The sequence below is a fragment of the Hyaena hyaena genome, unplaced genomic scaffold, assembly GCF_003009895.1.
Source record: "Hyaena hyaena isolate Hyena2069 unplaced genomic scaffold, ASM300989v1 scaffold_179, whole genome shotgun sequence".
NCBI classification, from domain to species: Eukaryota; Metazoa; Chordata; class Mammalia; order Carnivora; family Hyaenidae; genus Hyaena; species Hyaena hyaena.
Genome location: NW_024080812.1, coordinates 280,433 through 301,384, shown reverse-complemented (window position 1 = coordinate 301,384; position 20,952 = coordinate 280,433). Strand labels below are relative to the sequence as shown.

General features: G+C 46.5%; 1 protein-coding gene across 1 annotated transcript in view; it reads left to right on the top strand.

Moving 5' to 3' along the window:
- The first annotated feature begins 5,318 nt into the window (after nt 1-5,318).
- The window catches only part of SUSD6 (sushi domain containing 6), a 97,294-nt gene continuing 81,660 nt past the window's right edge, over nt 5,319-20,952 (top strand). The window contains exon 1 of the mRNA XM_039240716.1: nt 5,319-5,605. The gene's annotated coding sequence lies outside the window, so the exon portion shown is untranslated. The remainder of the gene's footprint in view (nt 5,606-20,952) is intronic.

Sequence of the window (20,952 nt, the reverse complement as noted above, 5' to 3'; positions counted from 1 at the left end):
GAATGCAGTGTCAAGTGACCGGGGTAATGTGGGCGGGGTTTGGGTCTGGAAGCACCTGAGGCCTTGGGCTGCCCCCAGTGCCTTCCTTCTTCCTGGCAGGTTGACTCCCAGAGTCACTGCCCAGCCCTTGGGCAAAGGGCAGAAAGTAGAAACAAGGAAGCAGGGTACTGAAACGTGTGGAGGGGGCATTGGGGCAGTTATCATCTGATGACACAGCAGGTGGACACTCTTTTTGCTACCTTGGCTTTTCCTTGAATGTCAAAAGGAGCTAACACTTTTCCCCAGTTTACCTTGTTTGTGTCAGAGATAAAAATGTTAAAAACGCTGCCTCAGGTGTACATTTTCCAGGCCTGGGCCCAGGGTTGGGGCAGACAGGGAATCCTAGCTGCTGATCTGAGCAGCCCTGATCTGACCTCTGACCTCTGCAAAGCCCCCCCTGACTAGTGGCCAACAGGACCTGGGTCACTGAGCCTGGCTCTCAAAGGTTCCTGACTTGTCAGGGGTCACAGGCTCCTAACATGACAGAAGAAGGGTGATGGCATAGGCCTGCGTATTCAGACCAACCACCTGACCGCACTATCTTCCTCCTGAGGGAACCGCCCCTCAACTCTGCTGGTTCAGTCCTGCCTGGCCCACCCATCCTGGACTCTGACTTTCTGTGAAGACATGAAGTCTTATGCTCTGGGGTCAAGTGGGTTTACTTATTTACTGTCACGGGGCTTTGAAATCTGCCCAAGGAATCTTGCATCAAAACAAGAAAACCTCAGGGCCCCTGGGTGGCTTAGTTGGTTAAGCGTCCAACTTTGGCTCAGATCAAGACCTCATGGTTTGTGAGTCTGAGTCTCAAATGGGGCTCTTTGCTGTCCTTATGGATCCCTCTTTGGGGATCTGTCTCCCTCTCTCTCCGCCCCCTCTCAAAAATAAATAAACATTAAAAAAAAAGAAAAAGAAAAAACAAGAAACCTCTTGGTCAGACAAACCAGTAATCTGCTCCATGTCTCAGCTTCCTTATAGGTGAAAATAAATAAGGGATTAATAATGTCTCATTTTATGGTGATGTTGTACAGATAACAAAAGTATGCAAGCAAGCGTTTTCAAGATCAAGAAATATGTAAGGACAATGTGTGTCATTATTTGCTATTTCTACTGAAGGTAGAAGAGGCCATATATGATATACTTGTAAAAGTCTAACTTTAGGAACAAACAGGAATGAATTCTTGTTTTGCAACATACATGCTATTTTTGATGTTACAAAAATCTCTCTGAGGCTGTTTTCTCCTGTGTGAAATGTTAATTTGGAGGGTTGTTGTCAAAATTAATGGCTGCATGTATAAAGTTGTCTCTCCCAAGTACTTAGCACACAGTAGGTGCTCAATAAACATGGTAGCTGTCATTCCTGCTGTTAAACAGATAACGATGGCAACACAGATCCCAAGTACTAATTCCCAACTTTTTCCTCTCCTTTACTTCCTACCCTTTAAGTGATAAAAGCGCAAGCTCCTAGTCAGATCCCTGGAAAAGGAAGAAAACCATACCCTCTGACTCATACCACAGAAGTGACCAATTCCTCCGGATTTGACAGGACTCTCCTAGCTTTAGCCCAGCGGTCCCAAGTCCCAGGGACCCTCCAGGCAAACTGGGACAATGACTACTCGCCACCAACTCTGTCTGACTCTGAGCCATCTTCCGGTACCTAGGCTTAGAGTATTAGGATTTGTACTGGAACTCCGGAAGGATCCAGGAATACTACCAGCTCAGAGAGTCAGTTTAAGTCCTTTTAGAACAAGGCAGGGTCTAGAAAAATAAATGAAAATTAAAAATTAGCTCCGGCCCTAGAAGTCATCATGGTAGGTGTAAGATACAAAAATTAATTCTGAAGACCATATATTATGTAATACCATTTATATGAAATGTCTGGAATAGGCAAATCTATGGATAAAGAACGTAGTTTATTGGGGTGCCTCGGTGTCTCAGTCAGTTAAGCGTCCGACTTTGGCTCAGGTCGTGATCTCATGGTTCATGGTTTTGAGCCCCACGTTGGGCTCTGTGCTGACAGCTCAGAGCCTGGAGCCTGCTTCCGATTCTGTGTCTCCCTCTTTCTCTGCCCCTCCCCTGCTCACACTCTGTCTCTGTCTCTCCACAATAAATACATGTTAAAAAAAAAAAAAAGAATGTAGCTTATTGGTTGCAGGGTGGGGGTGGGGAGTGAACTGCTAACGGGTATAGAGTTTCTTTTGGGGATCATGAAAATGTTGATTGTGGTAATGGTTGCACAACTCTGTAAATACACTAAAACCCAATGAATTATTTACTTTAAATATGTAATTATACAGGGGCGCCTGGGTGGCTCAGTCGGTTGGGTGTCTGATTTCAGCTCAGGTCATGGTCACACAGTTTGTGAGTTCCAGCCCCACATCGGGCTCTGTGCTGACAAGCTCAGAGCCTGGAGCCTGCTTCGGATTCCGTATCTCCCTCTCTCTCTGCCCCTCCCCTGCTTGTGCTCTGTCTCTCTCAAAAACAAATAAACATTAAAAAAAATTTTTTTAGTATATATATATATAATTATACATTTAAACTGTGAATTGTATGGTATGTGAACTTTATCTCAATAAAGCTGTTAAATTTTTAAAAACACAAATTTTTAAAACAATATTGTTTTAGATTTATTTTGAGAGAGAAAGAAAAAAAAGCATGTGGGGGAGGGGCAGAGAGAGAAGGAGAGAGAGAATCCCAAGCAGGCTCCACACCCAGCAATGAGCCTGATATGCAGGGCTGGATCTCACTAAGATGAGGTCAGTCATGACCTAAGCTGAAATCAAGAATCTGACATTTAAGGGACTGAGCCACCTAGGCGCCCCAAGACAATCTTTAACTTAAAAAAAGGGTTCTTCCACAATAGAATCTCTGAGTCTAAATTATTCTTTTTTTCCTAAGTCTATATGACTAAAAAAAAATTTTAGTGGGTAAGAGGGGGAGAGAGAGACAGAGAGAGAGAGAATCTTAAGCAGGCTTCATGCTCAGCACAGAGCCTGTAAATCTAAATTATTCTTAACCCTCGTTTTAAGAATGATCTTTTCAAAGGCATAAAAATATTTAACCTAGGCCATGAAATGCCACCCCAATGTTGCAGGTAACATGCAAGACCCACAGCAGAATGTCAAGAGGCTTTTGCTCTGTTCCGTAGGAGGCCAGGAGGCCAGTGGAGCCTCACACAGGAGGGGACATGGTGGGAGAGGAGAGGCTGGGGAGCCAGCATTCACGAAGGGAGAAAAGAGACTCACCTCTCATCCTGCAAAATAAAGCAGAAGGAAATGCATGCTAACCTGAGACTTGTCCAAGATATCATAGAATGGAAGAAGGACAGCTCTGGAAAAGAGGCAACGGTAAGCTGGAAGGACATTCCAGGCACAGGGAACAGTGCGGGCACAAGTTCTGAGATGTGAAAGTAGGCGGCATGTTAGAGGTACACAGGTGGTATGCAGGGTGTGTGGGACAATGGAGAGGACTCGGGCCAGATTTCGGAGAGCACTGGACCCAGTCCTTGCTTGGAAGTTTGATTTCATTCTGTGGACACTGGGAGGGTGGGGGGGAGGGACCTAGGGGAGGATTTTTAAGAAGTGACTTACAGATCTGCAGAGGGTCTCTGCAGCCATTTTACAGTGTGAGAGATGGTGCATGAAGTCACTGAGCTGGTTAGTGGCCAAAAGTCATGGGGTCTGACGCCTGGCCTGATCCATGTTCTGGTACACCAAGCTGCCTTTGTAGGTAATCTGCCCACCTTTTCTTCTCTCCATTTTCTTCTCTAATTCTTCCTCCACCCTTTCCCTTGTCCCCTTCCTGGGCCATGGGTGTGCCTGGGGTGTCCCTGCAGCCCACACAGGGTTGCTGAGCTCTGTTGCAGATCCAGGTCAAGCTAATACTTGCTTTTCAACCCCCTGGTGGTCTGGGTAGTGCAACCCCAGTAGAGAGGGAAAATGAGCAGGAAGCGAGGGATGCCCAGCAGGAAGGCAAGGAAGAAAGAAGACAGAGCAAGGACAGACATAATGGAAAAGGTAGCTACAGTCATAGGTTCTGTGGGGCCTAGAAGGGGAGGGTTCTCTTGGAGATGGGTGCCTGTGCATGGGGTGGGGAGGAACACTCTGCTTGTCTGGTTTGAGCTATCTCAAGGACTTGCCCTGTTAACTCACAGCACCTTCTCAGAGAACCTACTAGAACTAGGTTAGCTGAGAGGCCCTGTGGGGGAGTACCCTGTCCAAAGGGCATCTCCGAGAAAGGGCTTGCCTGACCCAAGCTGCAGCTGGAGCCTGAATTCTCAGGTAGGAGAGCCACAACATTTATTGAGCTTGCACCTCTAAACAGGCACTGCACAAGGCCCTGGGGCACAAAGACAAAAAGTCACCATCTCCATTATCAAAGGGCCACAAGCCCTGTAAACACAAACGGAGGACTTATCTCCCAGGGCTGCAGTGAGATCACCAGCAGATTGATGTAGTGTATACAGTGCACAAACTGTTGGCATAGTACGCGTTGGAGAGCCGCCGAAAGGGGCAAGGCTCAGGATGGGAAATAAAGTTAGGAATATGGCAGGGTCCTAGCCCCGACTCTGCCAATTCTTGCTCTTAATTACTATTTTCTCAGCCTTGAGATCCGTTGAGTGCTTTCAGTGTGCTGAGAAATCACTTCGGAATGCTTCTTAAAATAGAGCCCAGAGTCCGATCCTAGTTTTACTTAATCTGAATGCCTGGAGACTATCCCGAATCTGCATTTTTACAAGCACCGACTCCCCGCCCCGCCCCTCGGGACAATTTCGAGCTTCTTAATCTACGCTACACAGTCTGAGAAGTACCTCTGAATAGGGAGATGATGACCTGCATCAGCCCTAGGTCTGGCAATTGATTCAAGAGCTATGAAGGCGACATGCGTGGAAAGTGTCCTGTGAACCTGAGAGCAAATAATTCGCAAATAATAATAATCCAATAATCCTAATATCCAAAAAATCCACAAAATAATGGTCGTAAAAGAACTGGAGAGCGCACTGCAAACGCGGCGCAGGCCAGGTCGGTATCACGGCCTGGCCACTCAAGAGCATTAAGGCGTGACTGTCCCTTTAAGCAGTCCCCCGCGGCCCCCCTCCCCGGTCAAGGCTCCAGGCTTGTCTCCCGCGGGCGATGCGGCCCCGCCGGCGGCGCGTGCGTGCTGGCCGCGGTCGATCTGCTGGGCCTCCCAGCGGGGCGGTCCCGGCGGCGTGACGCCGGCGCTTGTTGCGTGCGCGCCTGACCCCGCCCCCTGCCCGCCCCTTCCCCTCCCCCCGCACTCAGCGGTCGTCCCCCGCCCGCGCGGTACAGCTGGGCCAGTGACGCGGGAGCTGCTGCCGCCGCCACTGCCGCCGCCGCCACCGCGTTCCATTCTCCTAAGCCGGCGACAGCGTCGCCCCCAGCCTCCTACTGCCTCCTCCCGCAGCGCGGGCCAGCGCCAGCCAGACAAGGCACGCAGGGCCTCGCCTAGACCCGAGAGGGTTGCGGGAGCGCGCAGGCGGCGGAGCGGATCCCGGCGCCGCGGAAGCTTCGAGCGCCCCCCTCGCGGAGGTCGCGGTGCCGTTCCCCGGGTGAGTTGTCACTGCGGCCCGGGGGCGGCGGGGCCAGGCATTGTGTCACTGGAGCGCCCCGCCGGCTGTCAGGGGCGCGGGGTCGGCGCGCACCGCCCGGGAGGGACGCCGGGGAGCCCAGGCTGGCCGCCGGGCGTCTGCTGCTCTGTGCACCGGCCCCGCTGTCAGCCGGACGGCCGCGCGAGGGGCCGGGAGGGCGACCGGGGAGGCTGACCGGGCGGCGGCGTGGGCTGCGCCGAGGCCGGCAGGAACAGCGGACTGCCGGTCTCCGGCTGCGACCTGGTGGCCGGGACCCGGGCGCGCCGCCTGGCCTCGCCGGGCGTGGGGGTCGCGCTCCCTGCCCGGGAGTCAGGGCGGAGACCACACTTGGCGGGTCGCGGGAGAGAAGGTAGGCGGAGGCCCCCTTTCTTACTGCTATTATTTCCCCCTCGGGCCGACCAAAGCCGCCGGTCCTGCGCCGGGCAGGGTTGGCTGGGCGACGGTGGATTTCCTGAGGAAATGTTGGAACCCGTGTGTGGGAGCGTCGGAGCCTTCTGGAGCCTCCGCGCCTCGTCTGGTCTTTAATCTCAAAAACTTCACTTATTATCCGGGCCGAGACTCCCCGAAACCACTTCCTGTTTATATATGTAGACTTTCTTTTTCACTCCAGGCTTTTAGGGACTCCAAATATTAGTGGAGGTCTGACTCCCCCGCAGGGTTTCGCTGTGGGGCCGCCGAATTGGAAAGTTACCTGTAACGAGATTAGCAGGGGGTGGGGTGGGACCGTCCGTCTCAGGAGGAAAGAGGAGTCAAAATCAAGGCTTTGGCTGGTTAGGGGGAAGTTCATGTCTTGGCCACGAGGCCTGATACTGCTGTTCCCACAGAATGTACTCTGTGGCCGGCGGCTCGCTGGGTTTTGTTGCTCTTGCTAACTGGGCTGGTGCGAGCACTGTACGGAGGTGCAGTAAAACTGCTCAGCTCAAGGCATTTACTCCCTTTCTAGATCTGCAGAAGTAGAGTAGGAAGTGTGGCTTTCCAGCCTTCGCAGAGGTAAATTCATTTCTTGCTCTTTTCATTCCTCTGGTTTAACATATACGTCTGAATGAATGATGCACATACCTTTTCTGTTTTGGGAATTCCACACCCAAATTGTCACCATCTAGTGGAGGCTAGTAGAGACATGTTCGTGGCATTGAGTTTTGAATTTTTGGGGCTTTGCGTTTTTAGCTAGATGCATATTCAACCAGAAATGAACATTTTCACAGTTGGTTGCGTGGAGGAGCGGAAGTAGGTCTACCCCCCCTGAGTAACAGAGGTATTTAATAAAACAATACCAGCAATAATGGGAACAGTTCTTGAGGACTGTGTGCTGAGCTTTGTACCAAGAGCTACTTTCTTGATCTCATTTTTTTTTTAATTTTTTTTTTAATGTTTTATTTATTTCTAGAAGAGAGACAGCATGAGTAGGGGAGGGTCAGAGAGAGAGGGAGTCACAGACTCTGAAACAGGCTCCAGACTCTGAGCTGGCAGTCAGCACAGAGCCCGATGTGGGGCCCGAACCCACGAACCGCGAGATCATGACCTAATCGAAAGTCGGACGCTCAACCAACTAAGCCACCCAGGCGCCCCTCTTGATCTCATTTAATAATAGACTTTTGTGGTAGGTATTGCTATTATTTTTTTAAATGCCTATTTATTTTTGAGAGAGAGAGAGGCAGAGCACAAGTATGGGAGGGGCACACAGGGAGACCCACAGAATCTGAGGCAGGCTCCAGGCTCTGAGCTGTCAGCACAGATCCCGACTTTGGGGCTCGAACTCATGAACCGTGAGATCATGACCCGAGCCGAAGTCGGACACTTAACTGACTAAGCCACTCAGGCGCCCCTAGATATTGTTATTATTTCCTTTTTTTTTTCTCAGTTGAAACCAAAGCCAAACAAATAACTTGCCCAGATTCATAAAAGTAGCTCATGGTAGAGCCCACACTTTAACTGCTAGATTATACTGTTAGCTTCTGATTTGCTTACCATTTGGTAAAATTGAAAATGGAGTACTTCTAGAACTTTTTCAGAGCACTACTTCTTTAGGCTCTTTGTCAGATCAGGAGCATCCTTAACTCTCCCAGGGACACATTTATGGTTTGTGCACAATAATCATTTGCTTATTCATCCTTCCGCTCAATATCCATGAGAATCCAGCCATGTCCTCCTGGAGTTCACGATCTTTGTGTATTTTGATTTATGTTGTTAATTTTCATTGGCGACCGTTTGCTGCTTAAGGAACTCCTGTCCTGTAAGTTAAGTTAGAGGACGCTCCTGGTCTGAAGCCTGTGGACTTCCTATCCGCAGAGTGACTTTTTGGATACTGTAGTAGACGTGGCATATGAAACAAATCCTCACCTATAGCTGAGCTGGGGGAGGGTGCAGGTCCCTGGGTGCTCAGAGTAGGGCTGTCCTCCCCGTCCCCCCGAAATGTTTAAACCCTGAGAGCAAACCCAGTGTCAGATGGCAGCATTCACCTTATTTGCTGAGGCCTGCCTTCTCAAAGCCCAGAATTCAGGCAACAGAAAGAAGCAGAAAGACAGAATGAGGTGGTAAAGATGCAGGCAGGCAGAGGAAGAGACCTCGCCACTTGCCTGGTTTCCTGGCGGGCCTCCCGACGTGTGGTGACTGAACTTGTGCTCTTATGTAATGGTGCGTCTCCTGGCAGGGGATTTCCTCCTTCACTGTTGCTGGGGCAGCAAGTTCTGCAGCCACCCTCCGGCTCCCTACACACATAGGCTCTTTCCGAAGGTAGTAGTTGACCTGGCTTCTTAAGAGTAAGAACTTATTTCAGTTTTATTGCTACTAAGCATGAGTTCTTTCCCTCCGTGCTTTTCCATCTCCCAGATAAAAACTTGCCTTATGCTTTAAATCTTTCCTGTGCTCTGTTTCCATGTCTTTAGCTGTGTTGACAACCAGGTAACTACGGCTACAGTTGACTTTTAGAGAACACGGGGTTAGGGGCACCGACCCCTATGCAGTCGAAAGTCTCTGTATAACTTTTGACCCCACAAACTTTGCTCAGAGCCTGCTGTTGACAGGAAGGCTTACTGATGGCATAAACTGTTGATGGGCGCCTGTCTGGTATGTTACACGTGTTACGTGGTGCATTAGTACAATAGCTGGGGAAAAACGTTATTAAGAAAATTACAAGAAAGAAAATACATTACGGTACTGTACCACACAAAATCTCTCTGGAAGTGGACCCACACAGTTCAAACCTGTGCTGTTCAAGGCTCCGCTGTACTGGTGTCTGTCTCTGGGCTTGGAGAATTACAGTATCTTTAAAAAAGTTAGAGTCACTTAATCTAACTTATTGCTGTCCTAAAACAGGTGCAGCTGTGAATCTTTAGCAGAACTGCTTGCGGATGGAGAAGGAAGACGGGGGGGGGGGGGGGGGGGGGGGCAGAAGTGCTGTTTTTCCCCTCTAGTTCATGTACCGAGTAGCACCCACCGGGAAGCCTGAATGTCCGCAGACCCACTGGTGGTGGTTGTGTAATTGCCATGCGGGAAGCATTTTACTGAGCTCCTGAAGTGACTTGTGGTCTCCCAGTTGAAGCTGACCAGTAGGATTCATTTTCCCTTTTCTGTCTTCTTGGACAGTTAGGGAAGTCTTGTTTCGGGGCATTCTCTTAAGCAGTAGGAGGAAGAAGAAATAGAGGAGAAAGAACAAATAATTGAAAGCAGACTTGAGTGTTGAGGATCAGGACTGTTTGGTTAAGGGTAAGCATTAGGACAAATACATATGTGGTAATAGACATTCTCACCTGGTTTCTCCTCCAGAGGGCTCCAGCCTAGGGGCTGCCCACATATCCCACTGTAGTGAGGGTTCGTTTAGTGGAATGGTTTTTAAAAAATTAATGTTCTTTTTAAAAATTTTTATTTATTTATTTTGAGGGAGAGAGTGCACGGGGAGTGGAGGGACAGAGAGAATTAGGAGCAGGTTCCACACTGTTGTCACGAAGCCTGACGACAGGCTCGCTCTCACGGATGCAAGCTCATGACCTGAGCCGAAATCAAGAGTCAGATGCTTAACCGACTGAGCCACCCAGGCGCCCCTAAAAAATTAATACTCTTAAGGCATGGTGCCACATTACAGGAAAGTTGGAAACTAGAGCAGTGAGAAATAATGGCTGCAGTGTGGGAGGGCTGTTTTCATACCGGTAGAAGGAAAGGATGCAAATTGAGGTAGGGGCTGGGGGTTTTGTGATGGGTATTTATTTGAAGTTGCTAACAGCTGTGAATTTGAGACCAACGAAGCAATTTCAGGATGGCACAGCGGTGGGGTGACTGTCCTTGAGCATCTGAGATCTGATCCCTCCCACTCTGGCTCGGATTCAAGGCAACAGCCATTGTTCCCTTGGATGCTTGTAAGTTCGTGTCTCTGTGTAAAACCTTTATTTGAAAAAGTAGAGGTGTACCTGGGGAATGAGGTACTTCTTATAAGGCTTAGATTTTAGCAGTAAAACCCGTCAGACACCTGTGGACGTGTCCTTTTTTTTTGTGCTCATGTGTGTCTGTGATGGTGTCCTTTTTCTTTCCGTTTTAGTCCTTTGGCCTAGAAACCAGCAGGGTTTCCCTGTTTGCTCTCTCATCCTCTGATTCTTGCCTGAGTGTGGAAGTCTCCACTCTGCTGGTAGACCTCCAGTGGTGCTGAGCTGGGTCACTTCGGCTGTGAATGGCCACCTGTGCTTCTGTCAGGGCTTGGGGACACTTGAATCTCTGTGAAGGTACTGGTACAGCAGCAGTAGAGAAGGTAGCAGCTGCAGTGAGAAGTGGACGGGTCTCCCAGGCGGCTCTGCTCTTGCCTGGGATGCATTCTCCTTCCGGGGCCCTTACGTCTCACAAGAGGGAAACAGCACCCTTGTAGCCGCTGAAGGCTGCGCGCCAGGAATTCATGCAGTACTCTCGAAACAGGGTATTATTGAAGCGTTTTTCTCAAGCAGAAACAGATGTAGTTCCCTGTTACTGTCGCCAGTGTTAGTAGATCCTTAAAATTACTTGAGAGCTGTGTGCCCTTAAATGTACTCTCCCCTCCTTGTACTCCCCCTCCCACACACATGTACAAGTGTACAAACTTTCTTGTTTGTTTTGTTTTGGGTACAGTCCCGTTGCCTGATCTGGGGAAAGTTAGCCTGGGTTCCTGAAGACAGTAATAGGTTCTCAGGGGTTTGCAGACAGCAGAGTTGGTGACTGACAGTTCTTTGTTACTCAGAAGAGGAGGATCTTTTGTGGTGAAAAATTCAGTGACTCAGGATTCTTTTCTCCTGTAGCTGGAGATTGGACGTAAAAACCTCAGAGAAGAGATATAAATAGGGGCTCTTTCCCAACCTCCGCTTTCTTACCATCCTTTCCTAAGGACGGGGAAAGTTTAATCTTTCCAAATCCAACCTCCTGCCAGCATTGACTTGCCTTTACCCACAGAAGTTTGAGATCAGAGCATGGAGTTGGCCTGTGTCTAGACTTTCTCTGCTAGGTTTTTGGCCAGACTAGGCTTGGGCTACTGACAAAGCCAGTAAAATGAAACTGGCTTCTGGGAATGGGATAGGACTGTTTATCCCGTTCTTCCTTCTTTGGGCTGTTCTCTCTCTCTCTTTTTTAAAATGTTTTATTTATTTCTGAGAGAGAGACAGCATGAGCAGGGGAGGGTCAGAGACAGAGGGAGATACAGAATCTGAAGCAGGCTCCAGGCTCTGAGCTGTCAGCACAGAGCCTGACGCGGGGCTCGAACCCACGAACCATGACCAGAGTGGAAGTTGGCTGCCCAACCCACTGAGCCACCCAGGCGCCCCTGGGCTGTTCTCAATAGATCTCAATAAACTAAGTAGGTGGAAGTTTTAAAAAGGGAACTTGAAAAAGAGAACAAGGTGATTTTGCTTATTTTGCATTTTAAGTGGTAGCCTAGGCAAACTGTCAGGGAGAAGACTGGGGCTACTTTAGTTTTTAAATTTTGTTAATACACTGGGATAAGATTACCGAAAGCTTGGAAAATAGAGGAGGAGAAAAAAATCACCGTGATTCTACCATCCTACCACAAACATCATTTTCATCCATCATACTTTTTCTTTCAGTTGGGAATCCTGGTACATTTAATTTTGAGTTCTGTTTTTTCCATTTAGCATTATATAATAAATATTTTTCTGTAATGACATACAGTCTTTATTTTTAATGGCTTTATAATACTGCATCACATAGCTCAGCTATAATTTAAATAGCCTCTCATTGGGGCACCTGGGTGGCTCAGTTGGTTAAGTGATTTACTCTTGATTTCAGCTCAGGTCATGATCTCAGGTTCATGAGATCGAGAACTGAGTCTGCTTGGGATTCTGTCTTTCACTCTCACTCAAAATAAATAGGGGGATCTGGATGGCTCAGTTGATTAAACATCCACCTTCAGCTCAGGTCATGATCTCAGTGATTCACGAGTTTGAGCCACCTATTGGGCTCCCTGCTGTCAGTGTGGAGCCTGTTTCAGATCCTCTGTCCCCCTCTGTCCGCCCCACCCCACCCCCACTTACACATGTGAGCTCTCTCTCAAAAATAAATAAACTTGAAAAAATAAACTTGAAAAAAATAAACATTAAAAAAAATAGCCTTTCATATACCTAGATTATTTTTTTCTTTTTGTTTTTAAACATTTATTTGTTTTGAGAGAGAGCATGCTCATGCGTGCATGCATGGGCAGATGTTGGTGGGGCCAGGTGCAGAGAGAGAGGAAGAGAGAACCCCAGGCAGGCTCGGTGCTGTCAGCTCAGAGCTGACTCCAGGGCTTAGTCTCCAGAACCGGGGAGATCATGATGTGAGCTGAAATCCAGAGTCGGATGTTTAACCACCTGAGCCACCCAGATGCCCCTATCTAGATTATTTCTAAGATTTGCTCAAGGAGATTTTTTTTTCAGAGGGGTCATTTCATTTGTCATAATTTTTAAAAACAGCATTATTGAGACATAATTTATATATCATAATATTCACTCATTTAAAGTGTATAATCCAGTAGATTTTAATATATTTACAGAGTTGTACAACTGTCATATTTTAATTTTAGAACATTTAAAAAATTTTTTGTTGTTTATTTTTGAGAGAGAGAGAGCGTGCACAAGTAGGGGAGGGGCAGAGAGAGAAAGGGAGAAATAGATTCTTTATAATTCAAAAAAAAATTTTTTTTTCAGAGAAAGAGAGGCAGCATGAGCAGGGGAGGGTCAGAGAGAGAGGAAGACATAGAATCCAAAGCAGGCTCCATGCCCCGATCTGTCTGCGCAGAGCCCGACGCGGGGCTCAAACCCACGAACCGTGAGATCATGACCTAAGCTGAAGTCAGACACTTAACCGACTGAGCCACCCAGGCGCCCCTAATTTTAGAACATTTTTATCACCCTGAAAAGAAACTCCCTTAGTGGTCACTCCCAGCTCCTCACAATCCCTGTAGCCTATGGGCCACCACTGATCTCTTTCTCTCTATAGTTTACCTGTTTGGACATTTCACATAAACAATGCGTAATAGGCTTCTTTCACTTAGCATACTGTTGTTGAGTTTTATTCATATTTTAGCATATATCAGTACTTTATTGATAAGTAGTCTGTTGCATAGATATATCACATTTTGTTTATCCATTCATCAGCAATGTAATGGACATGTGGATTGTTTCTGTTTTTTGGTTATTATAAATAATGTTGCTGTGAACACCCATGTATAAACTTTTGTGTAGGCATTTTATTTTATTTTTTAAAACATTTGATTGGGGGGCCACCTGTGTGGCTCAGTCAGTTGAGCGTCTGACTTTGGCTCAGGTCATGATCTCAACAGTTCATGGGTTCGAGCCCCATGTTGTGCTCTGTGGGGACAGCTCAGAGCCTGGAGCCTGCTTCGGATTCTGTGACTCCCTCTCTCTCTGACCCTCCCCTGCTCGCGCTGTGTCTCTCTCTCTCTCCTAGAAATAAATTTTTAAAAATTAAAAAAAAACAAAAAGAATATAATAGTATTGTTTCCAGGGGCACTTGGGTGGCTCAGTCCGTTAAGCTTCAACTCTTGGCTTCAGCTCAGGTCATGATCTCAAGGTTTGTGGGTCTGAGCCCCACATTGGGCTCTGTGCTGGCAGCACAGAGCCTGCTTGGGATTCTCCCTCTCTGTCACCCCCCCCCCCTCGTGCCCTCCCCTGTTCACTCTCTCTGTCTCTATCAAAATAAATAAGTTAAAAAAAATGTTTTTAAAAATAGCATTGTTTCCAAATCTTCAGTGCAGAACTTTAAACAGTAGTGAGAGTTTACAGATGCAGTAGTGCCTAAATTCAGTGCACGTGTACTGCTGCTTTAAAAAAAAAAAAAAAAGATTTTCAGTGTGAAGTCTCAGTTCCAAATTGCATCATTGTGTTTTATGGAGTGAACTTTACCATGAACCCCACAGAGCCTTTCTTATCAAATGTAATTTATAGTTCTCAGAAGCTTTTCCTTTTCTTATGAAACATTCCATGCCAGGGTTGTGTGTACCTGCCCAGAGGCTTCTGGTAGGCTGGAATGGAAGGCCAACCATCAAGGTAAGGGGGAGGGAGAGGGACTGTGAGTGTGGTTTAAATATAGGTCTGAGATAGACTGCTCTTTAGAACAGCTCTTACAGGCTCTTTGTGGCGGACCTCGGTTGCACCTGAGGTTAAAAATATAGCTCATGCCAGACACAGAGAGGAACAGATGGTACTGCTGGGAGTGCCATTTCCTCCACAGGACCTATCCCTAGGTGGTTTCACACCATTCCAGCCATATAACTGAAATAATGCCATGCCTCCTTTCGCCCTTGTCTTAATTGGAACTACTAGCATTCATGATCAGTAGCTGTTCCAGCATTCTTTACACCTAGTTCACTACCAGAAACTCTTGAAAGTGTATGTGTGCAGGCCACTTACTTTTTTTTAAATCAGAAGATCAGGATGCTTCCACCTCAGAGAAATGTGGGGCACAGGGCACATGCCCTTTGTCCAGTAAGCCAGACAAAAAGTAGGAACTTGAATTATCTTCTCTTGGACCTGTATTAGTTTCTTGTACCTGGAGCCAAGCCCAAGGATCTGTCCTTCTAGAAAGTTCCTGTGTGTGTATGTGTATAAATCTGAATGTATGCAGCCATAACTTCCCTGCCACAGTTTTAGAATTTTAGAGTGTACTCTACCTGGTAATGTGCATTCTGTTCCCAAGTCCTTGGGATGGGGTAGGGTAAGACAAAATTCTTAACTGAATATTTAAATTTTTGAATATAGTATTCAGATACTATCAAAACTTCTTGCAAAGCAAACCAAGTATGTGATGAGAGAGACTCTAGGTCCGGTAGATGCTAGAGTTGAAGGATGGGACTTTGGGGATGGTCTCTTCCTACCTCCTCACTTTGTGGAAAGGAAGAATGGGAAATGGATGCTCCGCGCTGACTCCTCTGAGTGGTGACGGTGCTAGGGGAGAACCCAGGACTCCTGGTCCCTAGTCTAGTGCTCTTTCTGCCCCTGTACCATCAACTTCTCTCTCCTCTGGGCTTGTCTCAGGAAAGGGCATTGGAGCCCAGGAAAGTGTACGATTCAAACTGTTAGGATTCATGTCCTTTTTTGATTGTGGTTTTGAATCTGATAGTGAAATTACAAAGAGGAATGAGTCTTTAAGTCCACTTCTGAGGAAGAAAATGGGCATTGTTGTGCTTAGGTTGGTCCTGCTTAACTATTTATCTCTGTATTGTGCTTCCTTGTAATTAACAAAATACCACTTGCTTTAGGCCAATGGGATGTGTTCTCTGAGTCATTTTCCCCTTTGAGTCCCTCTTGCCCCTGTGGGACAGTGGCAGGTGCTGGCGGCATCCTGGATGTGGTAGGACTTCCTGATAATTGGGATTGGGAACGTGCTGTCTGGGAGCACTGATGCTCTCTGCCCTCACCCCATTAGCAATCCAAAACCCTTCATAACTGTGATTCTGATCGCAGTGTGAGCACATATCTCTAACTGTGTTTCTAATCGGTCCGGAAGGAGCCAGGCCTCTTAGGCTGAGGTCACATATATGCTAGCTTTCTCCACCCTGGAATGCCGGTGAGTAGTTTTTTTTTTTGGAAAAAAAATTTTTAAACATTTTTATTTATTTTTGAGAGACAGAGCGTGAGTGTGGGAGGGGCAGAAAGGGAGGGAGACACAGACTCCCTAGCAGGCTCTAGGCTCTGAGCTGTCGACGCAGAGCGGATGCAGTAATCAAACTCATGAACCGTGAGATCATGACCTGAGCCAAAGTCGGCACTTACCCAAACTTAACCAAACTGATCCACCACCCGGGTGCCCAGTGATGAGCAGTTTCCCGCTCACTGGGTGCTGCTTTTTCAGTTGGCCCACTCAAGACATTTCTAGAGAATTAACAAATGGTATGTTAGCTGGTGCACACCTTTATCAGTCCTTGATTCTAATCTACCTGCGAAATAGAAACTGTACTGTGGGAAGGCCATCTACCTCCTCGTTTCAGTTCTGTGGGGAATTTGCTTATTACACAGTGGGATGGCAAGAAAAACAGGCTCTGGGTTTCATACGAGTTCATTGGTCCATCTCTTTTTCCTTTTACATCCACCTCCAAGTCATAATAATCTGTAAACTGATAATCTGGTTGGGCTGTGATGTCAGGCTGGTGGGAGGTAGGTAGGTGGTTGGTGCAGAAACCAAAAGGAAGTAAGTCTAGTTATTTGTTTGGTAAGTATTTAGTGAATGCCTGTGGTTAGTGTTAGGTATACAGTTTTAAACAAAGAACAAAATGGACACAGTTCTTGCCTTCATGGCCTTAACAGTCCTGGAGAATACCCACTGGTTATTTAACCTGAAGTAGCATTGGAGGAATCTGTTGTGTAGACTTTCAATTTGATACTGTGAAGGAGTCACACTGACTTTTTCAATAACCTCCTCCTGTCCAGCAGTCACCCTGAAAGAGAGGTAGGCTTGAAAAATATCCTTGGAGAATCCTCTGGCATTCCAGGCAAGAAAGCAAACTGCCTTTCCCTGCAGAGTAAGCTAGAGTAAGCTAGAGTTTGGTCTGCTGTAAGAATTCTTGTTTACAGGCTTTGTTTAATCAGTTTTTATTGTGCAAATTTTTTCTGATCCTGAAATATGTTTTGTAAATGTACTTTTTTTTTTTTTTAAATGTTTATTTGTGATAGAGCACAAGCAGAGGAGGGACAGAGAGGGGGACAGAGGATCCGAAGTGGGCTCTGTGCTGACAGCAGCGAGCCTGATGCAGGGCTTATACTGACAAACTGGGAAATCATGACCTGAGCTGAAGTTGGGTGCTCTTTTTTTTTTTTTTTTTTAAGAGAGAAAAGCGGGTATAGATTCTACAGTGAGAAATTGGAAGAAGGGAAATAGGATCAATAGTGTGAATTCCTTAGGGAATCTTTTTTTCTCTCAGCTCCCATCAGCCTCAATTTTAGATGTAAATGTTGACTTGTGGTATCTCTTTTCTTGATCTGTCTGTGGCTTTATACCCTGCTGGGGCAGTAAAGGACTTAATACAATACTGGCACAAATAAAACTCGCAATAAGCACACGTCCTGTATATATTTTACGTCTATGGGTCTCTCTGTTGGCCCAGGTTTCAGGCTGAGATTGGGAGGGACCTGAGGTCATTGATGGTCTTGTCCACTTTGTACTCAGCTCTGAATTACTTGGTTGATAAGTTTTGACCAGGTCGAGAGGATTAAAGTCCAAAAAGGATCAGAGAGCAAGGCGACTTTGAGGCCAAGAGCCCTGATGACAAGGAGTGAAAGAATGGTATTACTGATGAAATTCTAAAAAGAGACATTTGGAGGGGGACCTGATTTGAGTGAAAAATAAATATAAACAAGATGATAAAAAGCGGTTAACATTCACCAACTTTACTCTGGTAGTAGGAAAAGACGACTGCTTAGAAACCATGGAGGTGGGAGGAGGTGAAGGAAGAAGACTGGAGGTTTTCCCCAATGTTTTAGCATGGCCAATGAAAACCAAACTATAGGACCCTTTAAGAATTTGGATCCAAGGGGCACTTGAGTGGCTCAGTTGGTTGAGCAACTTGATTTCAGCTTAGGTCATGATCTCATGGTTCGTGAGATCAAGTCTGGAGTTGGGCTCTGCACTGACGGGAGAGCCTGCTTAAGATTCTTTTCTCCCTCTGCCCCTCCTTGCCGCAAAATACATAACACTTAAACCTTTAAAGAAAAAAAAAAGAATTTGGATCCAAACCAGAATTACCCTAATTTTTAGGCATAGGTCTTTATTTCTAGAACTCTGTGTCTTTCAAAAGCCTCAGGCAGCATTAGTCATGCCCTAAATCCAACCTACAAGTGTATATCTACAGTTTGGCCTTATTTACTTAATGTATTTTTAGCATCCACTGTGAATCCTGTTATAGTCAAGGAAGAAGTTAGTAGTGGGATACTTTGTTTCTGTTTGTTCTCCAGGACTGAGCTCTTTTTTTGGGGGGGGGGAGGGGTGTTCTATTACTTCTGGAATTGTAGTAACATGTATGGGTCATCTCCTTTGAAGGTCTGTGCGTGCTTTTGGAAAATCACATTTCTGGGACACCTGGGTGGCTCATTTGGTTAAGTGTCCGACTTAGGCTTAGGTCATGATCTTGTGGTTTGTGAGTTGGAAACCCACATCCGGCTCTCTGCTGTTAGTCCAGAGCCTGCTTCAGATCCTCTGTCTCCCTCTCTCTCTGCTCCTCTCCTGCTCGTGCATTCTCTGTCTCTCAAAAATAAGTAAACCTTTCTTAAAAAGTGTAATATACTCTAAAAAAGAGAAAAATCCTATCTTTGAAAGAAGGGTTGCTCTCTACAAATGCTAACTGCTTTTCTTGGATCTATGTGAATAACAACAGATTTTCAGAGCCTTTGGTGTTCCTAGAACTTTTCTGTGAATAGCAACAAGGTAGGTATTTTTCAAGCAGTGCATCAGAATTTATTTATTAGTTGAATAAGTATTTCTTGAAAGCTCTTCCCCATTTAATCATCTCTGCATAGGGTTTCTTTTTTTTTAATGTTTATTTATTTTTTTAAAAAAAATTTAATGGTTTATTTATTTTTGAGAGGGAGATAGAGACAGCATGAGCAGGGGAGGGTCAGAGAGAGAGGGAGACACAGAATCTGAAACAGGCTCCAGGTTCTGAGCTAGCTGTCAGCACAGAGCCCGACACTGGGCTTGAACCCACGAACCGTGAGATCATGACCTGAGCCGAAGTCCGACGCTTAACTGACTGAGCCACCCAGGCGCCCTAAGTTTATTTTTGAGAGAAGAGACAGAGCACGAGCTGGGGAGGGGCAGAGAGAGAGAGGGTGACACAGAATCCGAAGCAAGCAGGCTCCAGGCTCTGAGCTGTCAGCACAGAGCCAGACATGGGGCTCGAACCCACAGTGAGATGATGGCCTGAACTGAAGTTGGGTATTTAACTGAGCCACTCAGACACCCCTCCCCTCCCCTCCCCTGCCCTTCCCTCCTCACAGAGATTCTTTGTAGCACATAGCCTAACAGATGTTTTGTATTGTTTCTCTAGTAGTTTGGTTTGTCTTTTCTACTCAGATTTTAAGCCCCTGGAGGATGGAAGTGCTGGGTTAAGTCTCCTCTATGTTCACTACGTAGGCTGGGCATCCATATTAATAGCAATAAAAATTTTTTCATTTTATAAAATGCTTTTACATAAGATGCCATATAATACTGTGACGAAGATTTTTAGTCCCACTTTACAAATGGGAAAGCCAAGGCCTTTGGTCACCAGTAGACATTTAGCATCCACTGTACTTGTAATCAGTGACACTGAGTCACCTGGAGGCTTAACCGAATCAAACCTTGGTACTTGATGCTGGGAAAAGGAAGCCTCCTGGAATTGCAGACTCCATAAACTTTAACTTGCTCATGGAAACCGAAATAACATCCCCCTTCCTTTTCCCCTACTCAGTCTCAGCATAGGCACTCTCAGGGTCAGTACATCAGTATGGTTTTCTGTACTGATGGGACAAAAATGTGGAAGTGTGTAAAATTTGGAAGGCAGCTTTCATCTTCTGACTAAGGAAAAGTATTTTCGTATTGGCCAAGGGACTTTTATTTTTATTTTTGGAGGAGGGGGGAGGCCATAGAGTTAAAGCCCTGGTATCTAGAAATCCATGCAGTTTTAGTGTTCTTAGAAGGGACAGTTGGGGGTAAGCCAGAGAAGAAATTCTGAGTTCTTTGGATTCTAAGGACTCTGTGATGGGGATTTTGAGCAGCTCTGTAAACACTTTGCAGAGGGGGACTGTCTTCGGCTGAGAACTCATGAGGGCCCCTGAAGGAACATCTTTCCTTTTTCTACCGACAAGGGGACCGAGGGTCTCCTGTAGGTGAGGCTTGAAGCCCTCTTCCCCGCTGTCCTGCCCTTGTTTCCAGAGGCAGAGATGAGAGTGTGGGTGGTGAGGAGGTTGGACTTGGAGGTCCGGCTTCACCCATGACAGCTTGGATTTGGACAGACGGGAGGCAGCGCACATGCTCTCGGGACAGGCTGGGCCTGGACAGCCCTGTGGTTTTTCCATCCAGGTGGGAGAGTGGAGGAGGAAGACTGGCTGTGGGCCAGGCATAGTCCCCCCTTCCTGTGGTGAATGAAAATGGACGATAGTTTTAAGAAGTGGGTACCAAGTGGGAGACAAGTAGAGGACAGCGGGCCTTGGACTCGGATTGACCCCACTTTCTCTCAACTCGGCCATTTTCCAGCTGTACCACCTTGAGCACGTTTAACCTCTCTGGTCCTCGTTTTCATCATTTATAAAATGGAGATGATATAATTAACACTACCCATCTCCAGAAGGGTAGCTGCCAAAATATTAATGATTACTTGCTGTGGGGAATTTTGGGGTGATGAATTTGGGGGTAACAGGAAAACTATGACTTGTTAAATTTTCTTTTTGTGTCATTCAAATTTTTCACTATTGGCACATGTAACTTAATTAAAAGTATCCCCTCGTGGGGTTATTTTTTTTCTCTTTTAAAATTTTTTTAATGTTTTTTATTCCTGAGAGAGACACAACATGAGCAGGGGAGGGGCAGAGAGAGAGGGAGACACAGAATCTGAAACAGGCTGTCAGCACAGAGTCCAATGTGGGGCTTGAACCCACGAACCGCGAGATCATGACCTGAGCCGAAGTCGGATGCTTAACCAGCTGAGCCACCCAGGTGCCCCTCCCTTCCTGGGATTATTATGAAAATCAAATAAATTAGGGTATTTAAAATACCAGGTACAGTGCCTGACAACTAAAAAAATACACAAATGGCAGTTTATTTGGGGAAGAAGGGATAATAATTTGTGGTTGACCCTTGCTTTTATAGTGCTA